This window comes from Bombina bombina, chromosome 1 (assembly GCF_027579735.1).
Source record: "Bombina bombina isolate aBomBom1 chromosome 1, aBomBom1.pri, whole genome shotgun sequence".
Taxonomy (NCBI): Eukaryota; Metazoa; Chordata; class Amphibia; order Anura; family Bombinatoridae; genus Bombina; species Bombina bombina.
In genome coordinates this window covers 1,190,374,413-1,190,381,688 of record NC_069499.1, presented here as the reverse complement: position 1 = coordinate 1,190,381,688, position 7,276 = coordinate 1,190,374,413, and positions in this window count along the sequence as shown.

Genomic DNA, 7,276 nt, shown 5'->3' with positions numbered 1-7,276 from the left:
GCTATCAAGATCACCGACGCCCTCTCCTGATTGATCCTGGCTACCAGCCTGGGGATGAGAGGAAACGGCGGGAACACATAAGCTAGTTTGAAGGTCCAAGGTGCTACTAGTGCATCCACTAGAGCCGCCTTGGGATCCCTGGATCTGGACCCGTAGCAAGGAACTTTGAAGTTCTGACGAGAGGCCATCAGATCCATGTCTGGAATGCCCCATAGTTGAGTGACTTGGGCAAAGATTTCCGGATGGAGTTCCCACTCCCCCGGATGCAATGTCTGACGACTCAGAAAATCCGCTTCCCAATTTTCCACTCCCGGGATGTGGATAGCAGACAGGTGGCAGGAGTGAGACTCCGCCCAAAGAATAATCTTGGTCACTTCTTCCATCGCTAGGGAACTCCTTGTTCCCCCCTGATGGTTGATGTACGTAACAGTCGTCATGTTGTCTGATTGAAACCGTATGAACTTGGTCCTCGCTAGCTGAGGCCAAGCCTTGAGAGCATTGAATATCGCTCTCAGTTCCAGAATATTTATCGGTAGAAGAGATTCTTCCCGAGACCAAAGACCCTGAGCTTTCAGGGATCCCCAGACCGCGCCCCAGCCCATCAGACTGGCGTCGGTCGTGACAATGACCCACTCTGGTCTGCGGAATGTCATCCCTCGTGACAGGTTGTCCAGGGACAGCCACCAACGGAGTGAGTCTCTGGTCCTCTGGTTTACTTGTATCTTTGGAGACAAGTCTGTATAGTCCCCATTCCACTGACTGAGCATGCACAGTTGTAATGGTCTTAGATGAATGCGCGCAAAAGGAACTATGTCCATTGCCGCTACCATCAACCCGATCACTTCCATGCACTGAGCTACGGAAGGAAGAGGAACGGAATGAAGAATTCGACAAGAGTCCAGAAGTTTTGTTTTTCTGGTCTCTGTTAGAAAAATCCTCATTTCTGAGGAGTCTATAATTGTTCCCAAGAAGGGAACCCTTGTTGACGGGGATAGAGAACTCTTTTCCACGTTCACTTTCCAGCCGTGAGATCTGAGAAAGGCCAGGACGATGTCCGTGTGAGCCTTTGCTCGAGGGAGGGACGACGCTTGAATCAGAATGTCGTCCAGGTAAGGTACTACTGCAATGCCCCTTGGTCTTAGCACCGCTAGAAGGGACCCTAGTACCTTTGTGAAAATCCTTGGAGCAGTGGCTAATCCGAAAGGAAGCGCCACGAACTGGTAATGTTTGTCCAGGAATGCAAACCTTAGGAACCGATGATGTTCCTTGTGGATAGGAATATGTAGATACGCATCCTTTAAATCCACCGTGGTCATGAATTGACCTTCCTGGATGGAAGGAAGGATAGTTCGAATGGTTTCCATCTTGAACGATGGGACCTTGAGAAATTTGTTTAAGATCTTGAGATCTAGGATTGGTCTGAACGTTCCCTCTTTTTTGGGAACTATGAACAGATTGGAGTAGAACCCCATCCCTTGTTCTCTCAATGGAACAGGATGAATCACTCCCATTTTTAACAGGTCTTCTACACAATGTAAGAACGCCTGTCTTTTTATGTGGTCTGAAGACAACTGAGACCTGTGGAACCTCCCCCTTGGGGGAAGTCCCTTGAATTCCAGAAGATAACCCTGGGAGACTATTTCTAGCGCCCAAGGATCCAGAACATCTCTTGCCCAAGCCTGAGCGAAGAGAGAGAGTCTGCCCCCCACCAGATCCGGTCCCGGATCGGGGGCCAATATTTCATGCTGTCTTGGTAGCAGTGGCAGGTTTCTTGGCCTGCTTTCCCTTGTTCCAGCCTTGCATTGGTCTCCAAGCTGGCTTGGCCTGAGAAGTATTACCCTCTTGCTTAGAGGACGTAGCACCTTGGGCTGGTCCGTTTTTACGAAAGGGACGAAAATTAGGTCTATTTTTTGCCTTGAAAGGCCGATCCTGAGGAAGGGCATGGCCCTTACCCCCAGTGATATCAGAGATAATCTCTTTCAAGTCAGGACCAAACAGCGTTTTCCCCTTGAAAGGAATGTTTAGTAGCTTGTTCTTGGAAGACGCATCAGCCGACCAAGATTTCAACCAAAGCGCTCTGCGCGCCACAATAGCAAACCCAGAATTCTTAGCCGCTAACTTAGCCAATTGCAAAGAGGCGTCTAGAGTGAAAGAATTAGCCAATTTGAGAGCATTGACTCTGTCCATAATCTCCTCATAAGGAGGCGAGTCACTATCGAGCACCTTAATCAGTTCATCAAACCAGAAATATGCGGCTGTAGTGACAGGGACAATGCATGAAATGGGTTGTAGAAGGTAACCCTGCTGAACAAACATCTTTTTAAGCAAACCTTCTAATTTTTTATCCATAGGATCTTTGAAAGCACAACTATCCTCTATGGGAATAGTGGTGCGTTTGTTTAAAGTAGAAACCGCTCCCTCGACCTTGGGGACTGACTGCCATAAGTCCTTTCTGGGGTCGACCATAGGAAACAATTTTTTAAATATGGGGGGAGGGACGAAAGGAATACCGGGCCTTTCCCATTCTTTATTAACAATGTCCGCCACCCGCTTGGGTATAGGAAAAGCTTCTGGGAGCCCCGGCACCTCTAGGAACTTGTCCATTTTACATAGTTTCTCTGGGATGACCAAATTTTCACAATCATCCAGAGTGGATAATACCTCCTTAAGCAAAATGCGGAGATGTTCCAATTTAAATTTAAAAGTAATCACATCAGATTCAGCCTGCTGAGAAATGTTCCCTAAACCAGTAATTTCTCCCTCAGACAAAACCTCCCTGGCCCCCTCAGATTGGGTTAGGGGCCCTTCAGAGATATTAATATCAGCGTCGTCATGCTCTTCAGTAACTAAAACAGAGCATCCACGCTTACGCTGACAAGGGTTCATTTTGGCTAAAATGTTTTTGACAGAATTATCCATTACAGCCGTTAATTGTTGCATAGTAAGGAGTATTGGCACGCTAGATGTACTAGGGGCCTCCTGAGTGGGCAAGACTCGTGTAGACGAAGGAGGGAATGATGCAGTACCATGCTTACTCCCCTCACTTGAGGAATCATCTTGGGCATCATTGTCATTATCACATAAATCACATTTATTTAAATGAATAGGAATTCTGGCTTCCCCACATTCAGAACACAGTCTATCTGGTAGTTCAGACATGTTAAACAGGCATAAACTTGATAAGAAAGTACAAAAAACGTTTTGAAATAAAACCGTTACTGTCACTTTAAATTTTAAACTGAACACACTTTATTACTGCAATTGCGAAAAAACATGAAGGAATTGTTCAAAATTCACCAAACTTTCACCACAGTGTCTTAAAGCCTTGAAAATATTGCACACCAATTTTGGAAGCTTTAACCCTTAAAGTAACGGAACCGGAGCCGTTTTAAGCTTTAACCCCTTTACAGTCCCTGGTATCTGCTTTGCTGAGACCCAACCAAACCCAAAGGGGAATACGATACCAAATGACGCCTTCAGAAGTCCTTTATAAGTATCAGAGCTCCTCTCACATGCGACTGCATGCCATGCCTCTCAAAAACAAGTGCGCAACACCGGCGCGAAAATGAGACTCTGCCTATGCTTTGGGAAAGCCCCTAAAGAATAAGGTGTCTAAAACAGTGCCTGCCGATATTATTATATCAAAATACCCAGAATAAATGATTCCTCAAGGCTAAATAAGTGTTAATATCAATCGATTTAGCCCAAAAAAGGTCTACAGTCTAAATAAGCCCTTGTGAAGCCCTTATTTACAATCGTAATAAACATGGCTTACCGGATCCCATAGGGAAAATGACAGCTTCCAGCATTACATCGTCTTGTTAGAATGTGTCATACCTCAAGCAGCAAAGGACTGCAAACTGTTCCCCCAACTGAAGTTAATTGCTCTCAACAGTCCTGTGTGGAACAGCCATGGATTTTAGTTACGGTTGCTAAAATCATTTTCCTCATACAAACAGAATTCTTCATCTCTTTTCTGTTTCTGAGTAAATAGTACGTACCAGCACTATTTGAAAATAACAAACTCTTGATTGAATAATGAAAAACTACAGTTAAACACTAAAAAACTCTAAGCCATCTCCGTGGAGATGTTGCCTGTACAACGGCAAAGAGAATGACTGGGGTAGGCGGAGCCTAGGAGGGATCATGTGACCAGCTTTGCTGGGCTCTTTGCCATTTCCTGTTGGGGAAGAGAATATCCCACAAGTAAGGATGACGCCGTGGACCGGACACACCTATGTTGGAGAAAATGCCCTTTTCTGTAGTGTAGCTTCCCCCCCCCATGACCAACCCCCACCCCTTCCAGATCCCTTAGCTGTTTATTTACAGCTTTCAAAACTTTTTTTTTTTTTTACTTTTTACAGCTTTATTTTTCTGCAGTGTAGCGGTTCCCTCCCGCTCCCGCCCCGTGCACGCGCCCACCCGCTGCCCCGTGCGCGCTCCCGTCTGTCCCGCCCCCCTCCACTCCACTCGGCACATCGATGGCCGCACACCCGCCTCCCAGACTTGCTCCCACCCACCAACGATACCGGCCACCGATGTCCGGTGCAGAGAGGGCCACAGAGTGGCTCTCTCTGCATCGGATGGCCAAGGGGGGTTATTGCAGGATGCCTCGATATCGAGGCATCACTGCAATAACCAGAAAGCAGCTGGAAGCGAGCAGGATCGCTTCCAGCTGCTTTCCAGACCAAGGACGTACGCCACACGTCCTCGGTCATTAACTGTATTTTTTTTTTGAGGACGTGTGGCGTACGTCCTTGGTCATTAAGGGGTTAAGGGATAGTAAAGTCAAAATTAAACTTGCATGATTCAGATAGAGCATGTCATTTTAAGACACTTTTAAATTCACTTCTATTTTAAATTGTGCTATTTTCTCTTAGTATCCGTAGTTAAAAAATGAATATGCACGTATCATACACTAGTGGGAGTTGCTGCTAATTGGTGCCTGCACACATTTGTCTCTTGTGATTGGCTAAATAGATATTTTCAGCTTGCTGTCAGTAGTGCAATGATGTCCCTTCAGCAATGGATAACAAGAGAATGATGAAAATTTGATAATAGAATTAAATTAGAAATTGTTTAAAATTGTATGTTCTATCTGAATCATAAAAGAAAATGTTGGGGTTTGCTATCCCTTTAATCATATCTCTGTAGAAATGGCAGTAGGTTACACATTACTCCTGCTCTAGAGTGCTTTTATTGGCAAAGCGTGCAAGGTGCTATGGGACAGGACTCTAATAAAGCACAGAAGCAAATACAGTTTAGAGATAACTTTATATCAATAATTGGTATAGTGTTAAATTGTGTGTATTGTGTGAAATATGTTAAATACTTTTGTGTCGATTTAACCCCCTGGATCCTATTAAACCACCAAACCCCAATCACATTAAGTACCTTTATTGACTTTGGGCTAGATTACACAAGTGGTGCACTAACTTGTGCCCATATCACAAGATGAAAGTAAACACAACCACATAAGCGGAAACTAAATTTGCACTCATCAGGTTATTGCAACTGAAGTCCTCAGGCTCGGGTAAAGGGTCAGGGCTAAATTAAAAGTTGCACCAAACACAACGTAAATACATTAAAATAAAGTGTTACACTTATATATACACACTATCTGATAATTATTCATAAAAATATTTAAAAGCATTATTGTAAGGGTTAAAAGGTATATGGTATATGACAAGGTATTTGAATGGAAATGATTATAATGTATATACATACATATACATACAAATATAAATAAAGACACATATAAAAATAAATATAAATGTGTGTGTGTGTATATATATATATATATATATATATATATATATATATATATATATATATATATATATATATATATATATATATATAAGGAACTGAAACGCGTTAGACTCGGATGTCTTTGTCTAACACTGCACCTTAGCTGGCTTGCATGCCGTTGTTTTTAGGTTTTAAATAAACTTATACTTTTAACTTGAACTTCGTCTGGATGTCTACTCTGTTTTCTGCTTTTATATATATATATATATATATATATATATATATATATATATATATATATATATATATATATATATATATACATACATACACACATACACATATACATATACATACATATACATATACATACACTTGTATATGCATTTATACAAATGGAGCCCATTCCACTCAAATGCCTCAAAACAAGAAAAATAATTTTTAATACATTTTAATATTTAAAAGGATATGAAAGTCAAAATGAAACTTGCATGATTCGGATAGAGCATGTAATTTTAAGACACTATTAAATTCACTTCTATTTTCAAATGTGCTTTGCTCTCTTGTTATCTCTTGTTAAAAAAAAAAGAATAAGCACATATCCTACACTAGTGGGAGCTGCTGCTAATTGTTGCCTGTGTTTTAAAGAAACTGGTATACCACATAGGAATGTGTATACCACGTCACTTCAGGTCACATGACTCAGCTGCTGGAGGGGTGTTGCGTTCAATGCGCATGCGCAAGAGGCCCAACCTCCTCTAAACAGCTGATGTAATTTAAACAACGGGTTGAGGAAATATATGGCCCGTAATCATAATTTATAGAGTCTAATAGCCTTCACTGCGCACACACGCACTGTGGTCGCTTTGAGTGTATTTGAGTGAGCTAAAAACAGTGACAAATGTGACAGCATAGTGATACTGTCATGATACCCACACCCTCACCTTCCCTACCCCACCCCACTGGAATAAAATATTGGAGCAGTCACCGGACTTCATAGAAAAATATAGCCTTTATTACAAAATTCTAAACATAAGTTTCAAAATGTTTTGGTGTCAACTGACACCTTTTACGGCAAGTCGGCGGCGCACAATGGATCACTGAGGAGTAGGGCCGTGTGCGCATGCGCACTGCAGATTACTGTCCATAGAATCCTGCGACCCGTTATGTAATAAATCTCCTTAAACAGATGTTTGGAGGAGGTCAGGCCTCTTGCGCATGCGCATTGAGCGCCACACCCCTCCAACAGCTGATAATACATCACCGGAAGTGACGTAGTATACACATTCCTATGGTATACCAGTTTCTTTAGAACACCGGCACACATTTGTCTTTTATGATTGGCTGACTAGATGGGTTCATCTTGCTGCCAGTAATGCAATGATGTTCCTTCAGCAAAGGATAACAAGAGAATAAAGCAAATCTGATAATGGAAGTAAATTGGAAAGTTATTTAAAATTGTATGTCCTGTCCAAATCATGAAAGAAAATGTTGGGGTTACCTGTCCCTTTAATAATGTGTTTTA